Raw genomic sequence first — 19,127 nt, 5'->3', positions numbered from 1 at the left:
ACGGGTGGTCGATGTCACTGGGCAGACATCCTGGGTTCATGGGGGGAGCCAGAGGGTGCTCCAGGTTCTGGGGACCCCAGGCACTAGGATGGAGGCCTGCAGGTGGATCTTGGAGGTCCAGCCCTCCCAAATTGGGAAGGGGGTTTGGACATCTCGGGCTCCACTGGGAAAACGGGAAAGTGAAGGGATGGGAGGTGCGGGGCTGAGGGGCGGCCCTTGGCACACATGTGCCAGAGAGGTGGCTTCTTGCCTCCGGCCTGCCAAGGACTATTTTGGAAAGTAATTGTCTCCTGATCCCTTCTGGCTGTAATTAGAGGGTCAGGTACGGAATTTAGCATCCTTAGGTGAATTTCTGGCCAACTTAATTATAACAGAAGGACTCCCCGAGCCACAGCCTCTCATTTTACTGCCCCAAAGAGAAATACGCTCTGGTTTCCACTGGTCCGTGCCAGCATCCCGTTGGGAAAGTTTGGCGGGAAGGCGAGACCTCCCCTTGTGTCTGCGCGGTCCATCTGGAGGCCACAACACTATTTCTGTCTCTGGGGAATGGAGAGACTTAGATTTCTTTTCTTCCCCTTTTTATTCAAGCGCAGTTAGTCATGCCCTGTTGCTTTTGCCACTCAAGCGCAGCTCAGAAGCGCAGCTCAGAAGCACAGCTCAGAGGCAGAGTGGGGGTGGGGGGGATTGTGCCCTCTCTGGAGTGGGGTGTGAATGCTGGCCGCACCACTCACACGTTGATGTACACAGACCCCAGGGGGCTTTGTTCCAGTGCAGACCCCCACTGGGTGAGTCAGAGTGAGGCTGAGTTTCTGTAATTCTAACCCGTGTTCAGATGATGCTGGGACTGCTGGGCCGTGCTGGGTGCAGCTTAGAGCTGGAGCCCCGGGATTTGGAAAGAGAGAGTGTGTCGGATTCACTGTTTCCAAGAGTGAACTGGTCATTGTTACCACATTGTTTTTATTTTTCCCCGTGATTCTGAGTTGGAGGTCAACTGTCAGGATGTGTGGCCCCAGTCAGTGGAAGGAGGTCCCAGGCCAACCTTCCTACTCCAGGAGGTGGGTACTTGGCCTCCTGCCCTGTGTGATGTCCCTTGACTCCAGTCCCCTCTAGGAGCCGGGCTCTCCAGGCCCTTCCCCTGTGAGGAGGGGCCAGTGGGGTGGAGGAAGGCGCCAAAGGCCAGGGTGGAACCCGTGCACATGTTGTCAGGGAGCCAGGCCATGAGTGGAAGGAGAGGAGGCGTGGCCGAGGGTGGGGACCTGCGGTGGTCCAGTGCTGGCTTGTCCTGGGCCTGGCTGGGTCTGCATTTGGTCTGTTCCTTCCCCTGACCTGTGGTGGCGTCTCAGGCTTTCCCTCTGCCTGATGCAGAGACGCATGGGCCCCTTAGGCCTGTGTCACCTTGGTGCATCTGTGGCCCACCCTCCAGGGCCTCAGCTGTCCCCACCTTGGCCTGTGTCTGCCTCTCTGAATCCAAGAGTGGATTGTGAACTGCCATGCGGCACGCTGCACTGTCATGTCCCAGGAGCTGAGAACAGACCGAGGTGGTAATTAGGGAGTAATTATGGAATAACTGGGAGAAAGCCCTTGAACATCAGACCTGGTTGTCACCGATGGGGCAATAACCACAGATGCTTGAGGGGGTCTTGGTCTCTTGGGGGCGGGGGAGGGCAGTGGGCCTAGAGCTTGGGGTGCAGTGGCTCCCCAGAGGCGCCTGACCTTGCTCTGCCCCATACCCTCACCCAAGATGTGGTCCTGCCCACCCCCGCAGGCCTCCATCCATCCCCTCATTGCTGGACCCCAGGGGAGTGCTTGGCTGATGAGGTTCCTGCACTGCGTGGACGTGCCTGTCCACCCAGTCGCCCGGGGCAGGCGGCTCATTGTCACTGGAGCAAGGCAGGTGTGTCTCCTGCTCCCTGAGCCACTCTCTGGACACCCCATTTGTGAAGAGCCCTCCTGGAGTCAGGGCAGAGCAGTAGCATCTTGGAGCGGTTCCCTGAGGGCTGGGGGACCATGATGTCTGCGTCCTGCCGGTGGGGCAAGGGAGGCCGGTGGAGCAGCCCTGGGACACTGGCCTGGGTCCCCATTCCAGCCATGTCCTGGGTCCCGGTGTGACAGGCCATTCGCTTCTCTGGGTCTCGTTTTCCTAAACTGTGTTGTGAGAGTATTTGGCAAATGTTATTCCAAGTCTGTATAATCTCATGACATCAGACCTTCCTTAAATCTTACCCACGGTGACAGAGATGCCGTGAGCAAGAATCCTCTTTCACTCAGGAAACCAAAGTCCTAGAAGGTTCCAAACAACCTTTGCTGTGGGCCCACAGGGGCTTAGGCCTGTGGACAGGTGAGATGGATGCACAGAAAGGGGTGCCAGGCAGCACAGGGGGTTTGTGGGGGTCCCCCACATGGAGGCCCTCTCAGGCTGGGAATATTTGTGTTCTGCTCTGGAGCTCAGTGCCTGAGGGTGTCCTGGGGCCCTGGGTGGTGTCAGGGAAGGTGGCATTGGTGAGGAGCTGGCCCAAGACGGGGGCTCAGTACCTGGCTTTGGGGCTGGTGTGAACATGGGTGGGCAGGGCAGAGGGTCTGCCTGAAGACCTGGGAGAGGGGCCGTGCTGTCTGGTGTGTGCTGGGCTGGGGCAGGGGGTGGGGGAGAGCTGAGAGCTGCCTGTTGAGGGGTCTGTCCCTGAGTTGTTTTCTGGAAAAGATGGGGTAACCATCCTGGGATGCCTGCTTGCTGAAGCAGGGGTGGGACTGAGCTGATTCCCTGTGGTTGAGCAAGTGACTGCCGGCTCAGACACGAGGCTCTTCTGACACTGTTTGTCCCTGAGATCGTCTCTGTGATCCATACCGTGCTTTGCAGCTTTCTCAGAAGAGAAACACAAGCTCAGTGTTTCATGGCCTGTTATGCATCTGTCCAGAGTAGGGGGAGTCCTGTCTGAGGATGTTGGGGGCACTGTGGTGAGGAATGCAGAAGGGTCAGACCCTGAGAACTGGCAGGGCTGCGATCACCCGCTCCCTAGTTGCCCTTTGGCCTCAGGAGCTTCAGTCCCAACCCTGGAATTATAGGACTTTGATTCCTAAGAGTGATCATACCTTTAGGCAGAAGGATTTCATTTCCACGTTATTTGTAACTGTAAACACTTGGAAACACCCTAAGTGTTCATTGATAGGGGATTGATGAATCAAACTGTAGAATGTCTATTGAATGGAACATTATGTAGAGCCTGAAAATGTTGGTTATGATTATCATGATGGGGGATGTGCATATGTTTTGGGGCTTGCCAGGTGGTGTTAGTGGTAAAGAACCCTCCTGCCAATGCAAGAGACATAAGAGAGGTGGGTTCAATCCTTAGGTCAGGATGATCCCCTGGAGAAGAGCATGGTGACCTCCTCCAGTATTCTTGCCTGGGATATCCCATGGACAGAGAAGCCTGGCGGGCTACAATCCGCTGGGTCTCAGAGTCAGACATGACTGAAGCGATTCAGCACACACGCATGCGTATGTTTTAATGCAAAGTGTAAAAAAGCAGGATACAAGTTATTCTCACCTCTGTCACAAGTTTATAGTACATAGAGGTTCCCTTAGAAGTAGTTGACCCAGGTCGATGTACATTGCATATAGGAAACTTATCTCTTTGGTTCTTAAGGACCTTCAGTTTTCTAGAACCCTCTATTAGAATGTCAATAACGGGATTCCCCTGGTGGTCCAGTGGTTAGGACTCAATGCTGTCACTGTCAGGGCCCTGGGTTCAATCCCTGGTGGGGGAACTAAGATCCTACATGCCTCGGCCAGAAAAAGTCATCAAGTCTGAGAGGCAGGGGTGCACTGGAAGCAGACTATGCAGACTTGGGAGAACCAAGTATACAAGCTCTCCTTCCAACTCTGCCATCTGTGGCAGAGTTTCAGTTCAGTTCAGTCGCTCAGTCATGTCTGACTCTTTGCAACCCCATGAACCGCAGCATGCCAGGCCTCCCTGTCCATCACTAACTCCTGGAACTCTCTTGCTTTTTCTGTGGCCTTAGGTTGGTCATTTAACCTTGCTGGGGTGGAAGTATTTACACCATGGAAATTGGCAAACGCTATACATCAGGGCTGCCTCCAGCCCCTGTCCTCTCCCAGCACTTTACTGATAGTATCTGGAGACTGACTCAGCTTTCTTGGCCCCATTAGGAATGAGAAGGAGAGTAAGGGTCCAGAGTGAGGAGGTCAGGGATGAGGGCAGTAGTAGTCCCCAGTGGCAATGCTTGGAAAGGACACGCAGGACGTCTAGGGTGTTAGGGGTGCAGTGTTGGCACGTCTAGTTCATGGGAAGTCAGAGTGTCTCCTTTTGTAGGTGGGACTGAAATGAGGTGGAGAAGGGACTGGCCCAGACCTTCTGCTGCTTCCCTAGAGAGTGGGGTCTGAGGCTCAGGGCCCTTGCCTCTCCCATACTGAGCATCTCCTTCTTGAATTTGCTTTGAGATCCTGACTTAGATTGTTTGTGGGTGATTTGGGCCTCAAAGCTCAGCCTGCTGACACTGTGTGTGTGTGTCTGGCCTCTGCACCAGCTCTGGACAGTTCTTATCTGTCCCCTCCCTTGTTGGTTGGTTCAGTGGCCTAACAGCGCCTGCTTCCTTCCAGCTCTTGGAGGTCTGGGCTGTGACTTATTTGCAGAGGGACCTTAGAAGTTACCTGGCTCGAGCAGCCTCTGTTGCTTGACTACCCTTTGGAGTTGTGAAGCTAGCTATGCTCAGGACTGGGTATTTCCACTGAGAGGTTCCACCTCCTTGTGTGACAGGAACACCTCTGCATCACAGGGCTGTGCAAGGACAAGCAGCCCTGTGGTCAGACCAGACGGCAGAAGCCGCGGCTGGTGGGCACTTTCCCAGCCTCTTGAGCTGCTCTGCTAACACTTGGGAGGCCATCAAGCTTTAAAAACATATTTTTGCCCAGAGCTATTTTTCCCTTTAATTTTTTCACATGGCGTAATTTTAAAGGCAATTCGATTCAGATGTTTCTCATTTTTTTACACTGAAACTTCCCCGATGCTGTCGTATTTTCCTCTTCAACAGTGGATTTTCTTTCCAAAAATATTTCTGAACCTCTGTGTTTGCTTCAGCTGAGCACCAGGGACCCAGCCACCCCCACGCCTCTGGGCTGGGAGGATGAGAAGGCTGGAGCCATAAACCTCAGCTGCATCTTGATCCAGGGAGCTTTCCTTGTCCCCAGAGTCAACACAGGCCATAGAAATTCTATGATGCATCTGTGGTAGCCAACACCTCACTCTTACATGGAGCACCCACCATGTCCTAGGCCAGGGTGCTCCCAGGGTGGTCCTTCCATCAGAGTCAGCAGCATCAGCATCCTTGGGACTTGGGCCTCACCCCAGACCTCCTGAAGCAGAGCCTGTGAGCTATGATTCTGATCACTCTTAGATGTTAGGCTGTCTATGCCTGGCAGCAGAAGGCAAGACAGGTCTTTGTACATGTAGAGTGAGAATCATATGCAGAGGTGCCATGAAGAAATTACAGGAGACATACAGTGTGCTCACACCTGCCTGGGACAGACGCCTTGTGAGTAGTAGCTATCTCTTTCCTTGTATGCAGTGTAGAGTCATAGTTGAAGCAGCCCAGCCTCTGGAGCCAGTCTGCTTGCTTAAGGCCCAACTGTGCAGATCTCGGGCAGATCTGTGCCTCAGTTTCCACATCCATAAAATGGGCACCAGAATGGCATCTGCTTCATAGCATTGTGAGAATTACCTGTGTTAGCACACGTATGGTGCCAGGCACACAGTTAACTCCAAGTTAAGTCTTTGCTTTATAAACTATAACCAAATTTCCTTTTCTAGGTCTGCAGGCTCTGCCTGACTTAGAAGGTCTCTTTCTGAGGTAACCCTTGCTAGTGGACCACCCCGAACAGGTGGTAGGAATCCCAGATTTCTGGTGTCTTCCTGTTTGAGAAGGTGGAGGGAGCCCTGAGCTGGAAATTGTACCTGAGTTCTTGTCCTCCTGTGCTTTGCTACCACAGGGTGTCATGGATAGGTGACCTTAGTGGGTCTCTGGCCTCCTTAATTCAGCCTTGTGTGCTGGAGGGTGGGGTCAGACCTAATGATGCCAAAGCTGGCCAAGCCTTAGAGTCTTGGGTGACTCTAATTAAGGCAGACTTTCAGGATGCCAAAACAGAATCTACTGGGCCAGGGCCTGGGTGTGCATATGTTAACAGATTTCCCAGGTCACTGTCCAAGGCATGGATGAGCCCCCCAGAAGTAGAGAATCGGTGGCAGCTGGGCAGTTTTGGTGGAGGGGTGGCCTGGCATTGCTGTTAGCACGGCACTCCCTGTTGCCTGAGCTCCCACTGGCCACCCCTTCCTCTTGTTCACAGGCCATTGGCTTCTCGGAAAGTTTCTTCAAGGTAGATTTTTGTTCAAAGGAGAGGGGCATTCATGCCTGTTTCAGAATGCTGTGAAAATGCCAGAGTATGGAAATAAGATGTTCTTACTGTGAGGCTCAGGACTGGGAAATCCCAAGTCATATGGCACCCACCTTGCCCTGTCATCCTAAGTGTCTCCATCCCTGGTGTGTCTGTTTCTTTCTCTTTTGTTTAACAATAATTTTTTAAAATTGTTTCTTTTTGGCTGCACTGGGTCTTCGTTGTGGGTGTGGGCTTTCTCTAGCTGTGGCAAGCAGGGGTGCTCTTTGTGGTACGCAGGTCTCATTGCGGTAGCTTCTCTTGCTGCGGGACACGGGCTCCAGGGTGCTCAGGCTTCAGTAGTTCTGGCACAGGGGCTCAGTTGCCCCGAGGCATGTGGAATCTTATTCCCTGATCAAGCCTGTGTCCCCTGCATTGGCAGGCGGATTCTCAACCACTGGACCACCAGGGACGCCCTGGTGTGTCTATTTCTGAGTCTCTCCCACTCCCCCCGCCCAAGCCCCGAGGCCCTGTGACAGCGCCCCCAGCGAGGCAGACATCCAGGAAGTGATTGCTGGGTAAGGGAAGTGAGTCTGGGACTGTCACGCCAAGTGTGTGCCTGGCGGACTGGGGTGGCCAGCTGCCTCTGCCAATCCGGAGGTCCCCTAGGATGAGGGTCTGTTGGGCCTGGCCTCCTCCTGGGCCCTGGCTCCCTCCTGAGACTCCCTGGACAGCAGGGAACTTGCTGCTGTGGGCCAGTCCTGCTTGGCCTCCTGAGCTGCCCATCCCCTAGGATGAGGGTCTGCTGGGCCTGGCCTCCTCCTGGGCCCTGGCTCCCTCCTGAGACTCCCTGGACAGCGGGGAACTTGCTGCTGTGGGCCAGTCCTGCTTGGCCTCCTGAGCTGCCCAGCAGGGCCACACACTTGCTTTGAGCCCAAGGATGCACTCACGTGTGACTAAGTGGGCAATTACTCTTATTTAAGTGATTTCCAGAAAGCTGTTGGTGCTGCTTCTGAGCTTGTTTTAACGGCCCAGCCACACGGAACAGCCGGTTCCCATAAGACTTTTCCCGAAAGCAGAGCTCAGTTCTCTGAGACAGCTCCGCACGCCCAGGAAGTGGAGTGCAGCACAGTTCCCTGGATGTTTTCAGGATGGGCTCTGAATGACTGTTTTTTTCTTTTTTTTTTAATTGAAGTATAGTTGGTTTACAATATTGTTTCAGGTGTACAGCAAGGTGATTCAGTTATACATATATAGACATTCTTTTTCAGATTCCTTTCCATTATGGTTTAGCACAGGATGTTAAATATAGTACCCTGTGCTATACAGTAAGTCCTTTTGATTATCTATTTTATATATAGTAGTGTGTATATGTTAATCCCCAACTCCTACTAATTTATCCCTCCCTGCCCTGAGTGACTCTTGATGATGCCCAGACATGGTCTCAGGTGCCGGGGTGTCCTGGAGGATCAGAGAGGGAGGGCTGGAGCCTCCTGGCAGCCCTCCGTGGAGCACAGAGAGTGGGGGAAAGGACCTGGCTTCCTCCCAGCTCCCCACTTGTTAGCTCTGTGTTCTGGGGCAAGTCAGTTAACCTCTCTGAAGTCTGGGAAATGGAGATAATACTGGTCACTCCTTCTGGCCACGATGGACTGAAATGGGACAGCCTTTGACCATGGCTGGCAGAGTGCCTGTGTGGAAATGAAGTAACTGGTGGGGATGTGGGTCTGAGCCAGCTTTCTTCTTGCGTATGGTGGCCTCATGTTTGATGCTGAGACCTCATGCTTTAAATGTCCCTCAAAGCGGCTGCCACCCCAAATCAGAGGGGATGCCCGCCTGCCCCCAGTACAGCAGGCTTCTTCCCCTCCTGCCTACAGTGTTCAAAGACAGCCTGGGGTCTGCACTCTGGCCACTCCCCTTGGCTCACGTTTGCATTTCGGACCTGCATTTCTGTGCCTTTGAGCTGCCCTGGCAGCAGGAAGGTGTTCCAGGTGCTGCTTTGACCCTTGGTCTTGTTAGTCCCTGGGACATGGGACCCGCCTGGTAGACGTAACTTCACTTCTCGTGACTCTTTTACATGTTAAACTGTTGTAGAGTTTGGAGAAAGCTTCGAAGTCATTTCCAACGATAGAACTGGAAGAAGCTTTAGCAATCATCTAGTTCAAATCCGTTCATTTTACAGATGTGAAGACTGAGGCCCATATACTTGAAGTCCAGTCACCCAGGGACACCGTGGTGACTGGAAACCCATATTCGAGGCTCTGCCTATATTGGAGCACTAGCGCCCCCAGCCCTGTCCCCTTCCTGGGCCCAACCTCAGCTTCCGAAAAGGATGGTTGGTGTTTATGTTAGAAACATTTTTCTGACGTTTGGTTCTGTCAGAACTAATTTTAGCATTTCTAAAGCTTGGTGAAAATACAGCCTCATTACTTTGATGTCAGTGCATAGTTTACTATTAGTATATTCTGGGGTTTATCATTTTAGTCATGTTTAACACGACTGCACCAGGCATGCACTATTAAATCTGGCTTATTTTACATTCCTGTCCAGAATTATTTATTTGTAACAATTTCCTCTCTATCAAAAGACACAGCTAATGCTGTGTTTTAATGTGTTATTTACACACAAAATAACCTATTTACAACTCAGTATGCGCTGGAGGGAGGATGAATGGGCCCCGGTTTCCTGCGTTCTGTTATATCGGAGTTTAACAATCTGGTTTGCTAATAGAACCATTTATCATTGGTGTGGGGAGGATAATTTATTTTATGTTTGTGGTCAGGTCTCACGGCCTCTGATCTTGGGAACATTTGGAAGATAATGAAGTCAGGCCTGGCGTTCGGGGGCCATGGGAGATCCCTGGCCTTCTTGAGATTGCCCTGGCGGCCTTGGGGTTCCCTGAGCTCACATGGGCATTACACAGATGGTTCTGAAACGCCAACCAGAACTGTATTGGTGGAGACACTGCCTCTGCCTTCTAGGGGTTCCAAGGGATGATCCTGCCCAGGTAGCCTCCTCGGAGGCAGCTTGAGAGAAGGGCCCATAGGGATGCGCGAGGTTTTTCCAAGTGGGAAGAGGAAAGATGGTGGACATTATGGGGAGAGCAGAAACAGAGTAGCCTGTCAGGAGGGCAAGGGCTTGGGGGCAGTCAGCAGGCTGGCACACGTGCCTCTAATTTGGGGTGTGTGGCCTGAGAGGGGCACCAGGGTGGCAGATGGAGTGTTCAGACTGCCCTCCCCTCCCCAGGGCATCCGGGAGCCAGCCACAGAGGCTGAAGTCAGGTCCTTGCCGTGCTGGAATGGGAGGGCCAGCTGGGAAGCTCACCTGCAGTGGGAGGCAGTCTTGGGCAGAGCAGCTGGAAGCAAGGGGTCCAGCAGCCAAGCGTGGAGGGATGGGCAGTGGTATCTGGGGACCTATAGGACCCAGGAAGGGGGAGGCCTTTTGGACTGCCCTGCAGTTAGGCCCAAGGGTGACTGGGGTACCCAGGTGGATGTGTGGCCACTGGACCATGTGGACTGAGGTTCCTATGGCTTTATCGGTGTCCCCTCCTTTTCGGCACACTGATGGGTGAAGGGGGAAAGCAGCGCATCTGAATGCCAGCACCAGATTGGGCAGGTGGGAAGGAGGAGAGGAGTCATCCAAGACTAATGCTTGTCCCCAAGAGCTTGACCCGGGGAGAAACCAGATGCCCCAACTCACAGTGCTGATGTGGCCATTGCCTGAGGCCTGAATGACCAGGAAAACTGCAGGGAAGGAGTGGGGCCCAAAAGGCCTTGAAGGCTGAGTCGGGCCCTGGGAAGGCCATCATCTGCAGCTGTGTGCTGGCTCTCAGCTGGGGTCCTGCTGGGAGCAGCCACACATTCAGATCAGGTGGTTGGGGAGATGTTACCAAGGAGGTGTTTGCAGAGTGTGGCAGGACTTAGGACAACTGCGTGTATGGTGCATGGAACATGCAGCTCTGGGACGGTCACTGTGGTCTGGGACCTGGGGCTCAGGCTTGGGAAGATGAGGTTTGAATCCTTGCTCTGCTACTTGCCAGTTGAGTATCCTTTGCTGATCTGAACGCTGGTGTCCTCATCTTAAAATCGGACAAAATACTTATCTTTTGAAGACCGCAGTGCAGGTAAGCAGTGTAGAGTGCTTCGACATCACCTGGCACGTAGTAAACATTCTGTATGGACTAGTTTCTGCTATGTTTGTATTATTGTGGCTACTATTAGGTTTATTCTAGAACTATTTCCCCAGAGTAGCATGTATGCTTCCAATAGATATCTGAGCATGAAGAAATGAAGGCATGAATGCACAGGTATCTGAACAGTCTTCATGGAGGAGCAGGTTGTCCATGATGTGCAAGGGGGATGGTGTTCTAGCTGGAGGAAAAGCACATATAATACAAAGGTCCTGGTGTCTGAAACGGGCTGGGGGTGGCTGGCTCTGGCTGTCCCTTGGGAGAGCAGATCCCTTCACTCCCCAGCCCCAGCACAAGCCCCACTCTTGGAACTGGGAAGCTCTATAATGCTGTGTTCAGAGGCCCCTGCTCCACCTGTGTCCACCAGCTGCTGCACAGCCATATGAGGAGGCTGGAGGCCCAGCCTAGCCTGGCTCTGAGTGTGCAAGGCTCATTTGGAGCCCCTTCCAGGTTTAGGCGGGCTTCCCAGGTGGCGCTCGGTTCAGTTGCTCAGCCGTGTCCGACTCTTTGCAACCCCATGGACTGCAGCACGCCAGGCTTCCCTGTCCATCACCAACTCGCAGAGTTTACTCAAATTCATGTACATTGAGTCGGTGATGCCGTCCAACCATCTCATCCTCTGTCGTCCCCTTCTCTTCCCACCTTCAATCTTTCCCAGCATCAGGGTCTTTTCCAATGAGTCAGTTTGTTGCATCAGGTGTCCAAAGTATTGGAGTTTCAGCTTTAACACCAGTCCTTCCAATGAATATTCAGGACTGATTTCCTTTAGGATAAACTGGTTGGATCTCCTTGCAGTCCAAGGGACTCTCAAGGGTCTTCTCCAACATCACAGTTCAAAAGCATCAATTCTTCTGCACTCAGCTTTCTTTATAGTCCAACTCTCACATCCATACACGACTACTGGAAAAACCATAGCCTTGACTAGACTTTGTTAGCAAAGTAATGTCTCTGCTTTTTAATATGCTGTCTAGGTTGGTCATAACTTTTCTTCCAAGGAGTAAGCGTCCTTTAATTTCATGGCTGCAGTCACCATCTACAGTGATTTTGGAGCCCAGAAAAATAAAGTCTGTCACTATTTCCACTGTTTCCCCATCTATTTGCCATGAAGTGATGGGACCAGATGCCATGATCTTAGTTTTCTGAGTGTTGAGCTTTAAGCCAACTTTTTCACTCTCCTCTTTCACTTTCATCAAGAGGCCCAGGTGGTACTAGTGGTAAAGAAACCCGCTTGCCAATGCAGGAGATGTAGGAGATGCAGGTTCGATCCCTGGGTCAGGAAGATCTCCTGGAGGAGGGCATGGCAACCCACTCCAGTATCCTTGCCTGGAGAATCCCATGAACAGAGGAGCCTGGCTGGCTGTAGTCCATAGGGTCGCACAGGGTCAGACACCTCTGAGGTGACTTAGCACGCACACGCCAGGTTTAGGCAGCCTCTTCTCCGGGGGCAGGCAGGGAGGGAGGGGGCTGGAGGGGCTCCGTCTTGAGAAAACTGCCCTTGGCCCTCTCCCTGTGTGCTGGCTGGCACCGCTCCCAGTGGGTGTGGACTGGCAGCTTGCGTGTGGGGGAGTTGGGCTGCCTGAAGTCCCGACACCAGACAGGGTGAAGCACTTTGCCACATCCAATTTTCTATCTCCTTTGAGCAGCCGCATTTGAGAGGAGGGCTTGGGCTTGGTGTGGTGCTGGTGATAGACAGCAGGCTTGAACGCTGTGCTGTCCTCCATCCCTGCCATTCTGGACATGGAGCCTTTGCATGAAGCCAGAGCAGGGTGATGCTGGGCAGGGCAGGACAGCACTCTCCGCTCCCAACCCAGAACCTTACATTTACCCTTAGCCATCACCTTGCGTCTGGGTTCCTTCAGAGGCCCACATTGTCCTTCATCCCTTTTGTGACCCAGGTTCCCTAGTGCCAGGACCCTCCCCATGGACAGCTGTAGGCACCTGAGTACCAGGGGCTGGGGCAGCTGAGCCCGGGGATAAGAGGGTCAGAAAGGGAAGGAGAGGTTGCCAAACGCGCGAGTTGTGAGGCTGGATGCGATAGAGAAACTTTGTCCTGTTTCTGGTCCAGAGTCTGCCCACTGATCACATTTCTCCAGGCTGCGTTGGTGCCAAGGAAAGCAACAGGTGCCTTCAGTCAGGTACAGGCATGGGGCACCCTTGCCTGATGTGTGAAGTGCGGTGAGGATCTGCATGTGGCCGACAGGGGGCTACTGTCACTATTCTCACGAGAGGGTGACCTCACCTGCCTCAGGGGGCCTGTGGCAACTCCTGGCTGTGCCATTAGTGGCCGGAGTCGTGTGGTGCTTTCCAGCTGACCTCTGCCCTCAGTGGTGCCCTCATGCCAGGCCCCCAGCTCTGCCAGCTCAGGGCTGACTACAGGATGGAAAAAGGAGGGAGGGAGGATCTAGCAATTCCGCGCTTAGGTATCTACCCAGGAGAATTGAAAGCATGTGTTTCTACAAGACCTTGTAGATGAATGTTTACAGTGACATTATTCATAATAGCCCCCCAAAATGAAAATAACCCAAATGTCCATTAGCTGTGCTCAGTTGCATCTGACTCTTTGCAGCCCCATGGACTGTAGCCTGCCAGGCTCCTATGTCCATGGAATTTTCTGGGCAAGAAAACTGTAGTGGGTTACCATTCCCTACTCCAGGGGAATCTTCCTGACCCCTGGATCAAACCTGCATCTCTTGCATCTCCTGCATTGGCAGGCGGGTTCTTTTACCACTGGCACCACCTAGGAGTCCATTAGCCAATGAATGGATAAAATGTTGTCTATCCACATAATGGAATATTATTTGGTAAAATAAAGGAATGAAATACTGATACATACTTCAGCACCTTGAAGTTGAAGGTATTCATACCATAGCAGGTATGAACCTTGCTAACATTATGCTCAGTGAAAGAAGCCAGACACAGAAGGCCAGCGTTCCCCTTACATTAACTGTTCCAAATGAGCAAATCCATAGGGATGGAAAATAGATGAAAGGTGGCCAGGGGCGGAGGGGAGAAGGAAATGGGGGTGGCTGCTGATGCATATGGAGTTCCTTTTTGGGGTGATGAGATGTTCTGGAATTAGAGGTGATGACTGTTCAACATGGTGACTGTACTAAAAACCACTGAATTGTATGCCATAAAAGGGTGAATTTTATGGTATGTGAATTATATCTTAGTTTTAAGAGAGAAGGAAGGGAGTGAGGGAGGAGGTAAGGAAGGAGGTAAGAGGGTGAGGGAGGTGCCTGGGGGTGTCTAGGAGTGGCTTTGTCATAGCCCTAAAACCCCGGCATGAGTTCCGGGCCTGCGTGAGCACCACTGCCCCCCAGGGAGGACTCTGCTGCCTCTGGCCAATGAGCAGCCTCCCTCATCAAGTCTATAGGCTCCAGAAGCTCTAAAAATCACTGGAGTAGAAGGACGGTGTTTAATGACAAAGTAAATAATTACATTAAGGGTGTGAGAGTGGAGGGGAGCCGAGTAAATCACTTTAGAAGGAGCACCAGCCTGCAGTTCACTTCTGGTCCTTTATCACCACATTACGTCCTCCCTTGGATGCCGAATAATTGATCGTGGCAGGGCTATGGGCTCTGCAGCAGCAGGGGTGGTGGCCCAGCGGGGCTGGGAGAGACTGCCTGCCAGCAGGCCAGGGTTACCCGGCTGCCCCTTCTCCTGCTCCAGGTGGGTGAGGTGCGGGGGCCCGGGAGAGAGGGGTCCCTGTCCTGCTGGAAATCAGATGCTTGGTTGGGAAGGGCCAGCTTCTCTTCGGAGCTTCCAAGTGGGAGGGGCGTGGGGCCATCTGGTCCACTGAGGTCCAGAGAGGAGAGCAGTCTGCCCGAGGCCACACACTGAGCACGGCTGGACCCCGGTAAGGAGCTAACCTGGGTCCCCCAGGCCAGGATGCTGCCCTTGCCTCGGGCCGGGCTTGAAGGAGGGGAGGGCGTTAGATACTTAATGTGTGGGTTCCCAGGCTTTCTTCAGAGCAGCATCCACGGAGGGCAAGTGCTGGCTGGATTGCAGTTGCTGGGAAGTGGTGGAGGTTTCAGGTCAGCTTGATGCAGGTTGTGGGGTCTGGCGCGCACCCCCTGCCTCCCCTGGCCTGGCCTGGTGTTCCCAGAGTGGCCCCTTCCCTCCACTGTTTTCCCTCCACTCCGTGGTCTCAGTTGGTCCTCAGGGAGTCCCAGTGGATGGCTCAGGAGCCCTACTTCCCCCCTCCCCAGTCCCCTGCCTGTCCTTCAGGCCAGCTCTTAGCCAGGGACCATGGATGGGCAGGCAGCTGAACTTGATTCTGAACCCCAAGAGGGTCATGCATGATGTTGAAAGATCCAGGAAGATGGTGATATCTTGGCCTGAAAGTGTGGCTCTTCTCTGATGGAGACTGAGTCAGGATGCTTAGTGGCAAGTGATAGAAGCCCACTCAGATCCTTCAAACCCAGGAAGCCAGAACTGCTCCACCTGGGGCCCATGATATCACTGAAACACTGCCCCTGCCTCTCTCTGGCTCTTGGTGGGCTGGGTACACGAGTGCGTGGTGCAGTCAGAGCTCTGGCTCTTCAGAAGCAGCAAGTTTCTTCCTCTTAGGGCTGCTCCTGGGGTGACTAGGCCTGTCCCCAGTCCCTCGTTGTCCTTTGGAGCCTCCCATGAGGGAACATAAAGTGCACCTGATTGTTACCAGAGAGTCTTAGAGAAGAAATGCCAGAAAGTTCTGGTGGGCGTGGGGTGGCATCACCAAGGCGGCTCCTCCAAGAAGGTGAGGCGGGGGTGCTGAGAAGAGGACAAGAGTGGTGGCCTAGCGGCAGGAATGAGATGGCTTACTTAGAGGATGTGGATGAGAGGGCTTACTTTGCCTGGGGTGTTCACATGAAGGGGTGGAAGGAGAGATGCAGTTGTCAAGAGAGCTTTGTAAGGTGTGGGGAAGCTTGGATGTGCCACAGAGGAATTCAGACTTTGGGTAGTAGTGAGCCATTGAAAGTCCTTGAGCAGGAGAGGGCTGTTTCAAATAAACCCTCTTTTTTGCTGAGTTGACTGTGACTTGAAGCCCCTACAAAGGAGATACTGGTGATTCTGGCTGAATTTCTCTGCTTTTCAGATCACTCTTCCTTCCCTCCCCGCCCCGGCCTCCTTCCTGTCTTTCCACACATGTTTATTGACGGTCTAGTGTATCCCAGGCGATGTTGTGGTCACTGGGTCACAGCAAGGGACACTCAGGCAAGGTTTGCTTTTCCTGGAGTGGATGGTCCAGTTGGGTGAGAAAGGCAAGTCCTCCCATGAATGGCCACACCGCGGAGAACAGGAAATGGGGACCCTAGTTGGGGGAGGCAGTGTTTCCCAGGATGGTTAAGGCCACTGTGCTGCTGAGTCAGAGTGGAAGTCGCTTCCTCTGCCAGGAGAGAAGGGGCAGAGGAGCAGGCTCTGGCTGTGCCCGTGCTGGGGGGCAGTAACTAGCACACCCCATCCAACTATCCCTGTGCCAGGAGCAAGAGCTGAAGGGGAACCCCAGGGAGCCAGATGCCCTGTTTCCAAGCCACTGTAGGGCAAGGGTGGCTCCTCGAGTCCTGATCTTTCTCACGGGAACGGGCTTACCCTGCCTCTGGGGCCTGTGGTCAAGACTGGAGCCTTCCCCCTGGGAGCTCTGGCAAGGCCAACCACAGTGCCAGCGTTGGGGACCACAGGCCCCACTCTGTGTTTCTGATGTCATCGCACCCGGAGTGGGTCGCCTGTTCCATGGCTGCAGTGATGCTGCTGGGTGACATCTGTGAGAGGTTCCAAAGATTCTCAGTGTGCCAGATGGAAGGTGCTAGAACCCAGATGGAAGGTGCTACTAACCCCGTTAGTGCCCGGAGCAGCCCTGACCAAGGGTCCTGGCGGGGCTGTGGGTGGTCAGAGATGGTTTTTGTGCACGTGTCCCCGTGGAGGAGTCAGGAGCTCCTGGGATCTTAAAAAAATTAATAAATAAAATAGAAAATGGAGTTAGTGTTTCCCTGTGCTGTGATTCTGGGCACTCCATTGCTCTGGAGCTGGGGGCAGGACAAGAGTGGCCTTTGAAAGCTCTTCCCAGAGGAGGTGGAGGCAGGGAAGATACGATGTGGGGCCACGGCCTTGAGCTCTTCTGTTCCAGAAACATCCCAGCTGCACACCGGGAGCAATCTGACCCCCTCAGCTGGCTTCTGTCTTGGGAGGGAGAGAACCAAGCCCAGGGTCAGACTTGAGACTCTGGGCTCTGCTTGTACAAGAACTTAACAGCTGGGTGGCTGCCTGGGGCAGATGGATGCCACCATGCATGTCTGCTGGGCCAGCCTCTTGCTGGTGGCCTTATATGTACAGCTGCCTCAGGCCCTTCATCCTCAGGTGCACCAGGCTCTCCGTCCTCAGCTGCAACAAGCCCTCCACCCTCAGCTGCATCAGGCCCTCCGTCCTCAGTTCCCCCTCCCATCCCGGTGCCCACCCCTGGTCTCTTCCTGCCTTTCTTAAGTGTGGGCTCATGCCCACTAGATGTCCAGGCTGTACCAGCCTCTTGGACTGCCGCATCTTGAGGAGTAAGATCACCCCAGCCTCCCCAATCCATCCAGGGGACATCTTAGGCTGTGCCCAGGTGTGCAGTCACTTGTATACAAAGTCATCATCCTCAGAAGCTCTGAGATGGGGGGCTAGTGCACAGGGCTTATCAGGAGGTAAGAAGGGGGCTGGGGACACGAGATTGGACAGGTACAGGGTACCTCAGCCAGCCACAGCCACCAGTAACTAATGAAGTTTCATCCTTTGGGAAAACTCCAGGACCCTTCGTGATATATCCCACCCAAGGAAAAGGGAGCTGAGCTCCTGTCACTTCGACCTCCAGTGCAGGGGGACAGAGTGGTATTTGCAGGCGGAAAACCGCAGACAATTAACCCCAGGTGCTAGCGATTGGAAGCTGGGTGTGGATACTTCACAGTGGTGGGAACAAGGGGACATGAGTGGAGATCACTGAGCATCTGTCACACAGAGACAGAAGTGGTGGGAACTCAGAGGTCATGATTTCTGGGGGTTTAGGAGTCCTTTTCCATGTTCTTCTCAGTAATTTCATCACTAGAGATGAATTCTTATGGCTTAAGAGTGGATGAGTGTGGAACCATAGAGATTCCCCAGGGAAAAGACAGCAGCAGGGCCATTATCAGACATCTGTGCCTCATGGGATGAGTGTATCAGATGCTGTGTTGAGAGAACAGGGTTTGATAGGGACAAGCCAGGAGGACAGGAAAGAGGCTGTTGCTTGGAGAAGGGGCTGGATACAAGCCTGAGGGACCCAAGAGTCCCCTTGGTGCACCCTTGAGACAAAGGCCCTGTGTCCTGCCTTCCTGAGGACCATCAGTGCTGGAAGTGCAAGCACGGGGGATGGTTCTCCCAGCCTGTCCTGGCGTGGCGGAGACCTCAGACCCCAAGCCCCAGGGATGAGCCTGATTTATAACCAGTCACTAAAAATATATACAGTGAAATGAAAACCACCGCCACTGAGCAGACTCCCGCTGCCCACTGTGAAGATAAGTAACGGCAGTTATAAGGCCACTTAAACCCTTATCTTTGGGGTGTGGAGGGGTCTCTGCAGACTGTATGTCTTTATCAAGAAACGTTTACCACCACTAAGCGGGAGAGGAGGCAGCTCAGCCACAGGGCTCTTCTGCCTTTATGGAACTGCAGCCCATTGGAAACTGGAGCCGCAAATCACTGCATCCAGAGATCGGGGGGAGTGAGTTAACCCTGACCGCTGCCTTCCAGACAGTGCCCCTGCCCCGCTGCCACATCAGTGCAGGGGCCGTGGGCCAAGTGCAAGCTCTGTGGGCGCGCGTGGCCCCTACTCCCCTCTGTAGCCTCATGGGGTCCCTTGCACATGCCAGCCTCTGCCTCTCGGTGTGGCTCTCCCTCTTCCCAGATGCCTTCCTCTGCTCATCTGCCAGAGCACCCTACTTGTCCTTTGCACAGGCCTTGTGGTCCCCTAGACACCCACTCTCCCACCAGCTTCAGGTGAATCAGAGGAGCATAGCCACTGGGAGCGACATAGGACCAGAGTTGGGATGGGGCTAGTTCACACTGAGCTGCGGGAGCCACAGAGTTCTGGAAGGTTGTGGCCTCTGCATCTTGGGTCGGCTATAGGTCAGTGGGGTCCACAGTAGGAGGAGAAGCTGGGTGTGATGGGGAGAACATGGCTGTGGACACAGATCTCATGTCATCCTTGACGAGCTCCCAGTCTCAGGCCAGATGAATGCAGGGGAGCTGCAGAGTGAGCCTGCCTCTTGCAGCTGTTTTCACATCTGGTCTGGGAGCTGGGCCAGCCAGCTCTGCCCCTTTTGCCAGGGTGAGCCAAGGATCAGGGTGCCTCCTGTCCTTTATCATGTGTCCCCAGATATTTTGATACCTTAAAAATGACTGAGGACCCTAAAAATCTTATGTTAGTGGGCTTCACACCTCTTGACATTTACCTTACTAGAAATGTCATGTGAGAAAAATTTATATTTTTAAATTCACTGGAAAATAACAGTGGTGGTTCCGTTTTTATGAAAAGTGTTTTCTAAAAATAAAAAAAAAATTAATGGG

General features: G+C 53.4%; 1 protein-coding gene across 1 annotated transcript in view; it reads left to right on the top strand.

Moving 5' to 3' along the window:
• GLI2 (GLI family zinc finger 2) overlaps nucleotides 1-19,127 on the top strand; it is a 267,022-nt gene that overhangs the window by 72,814 nt on the left and 175,081 nt on the right.

Source organism: Bos mutus, chromosome 2 (genome assembly GCF_027580195.1).
Source record: "Bos mutus isolate GX-2022 chromosome 2, NWIPB_WYAK_1.1, whole genome shotgun sequence".
In the NCBI taxonomy this organism is placed as follows: Eukaryota; Metazoa; Chordata; class Mammalia; order Artiodactyla; family Bovidae; genus Bos; species Bos mutus.
This window is presented reverse-complemented; position numbering and strand designations above follow the sequence as displayed.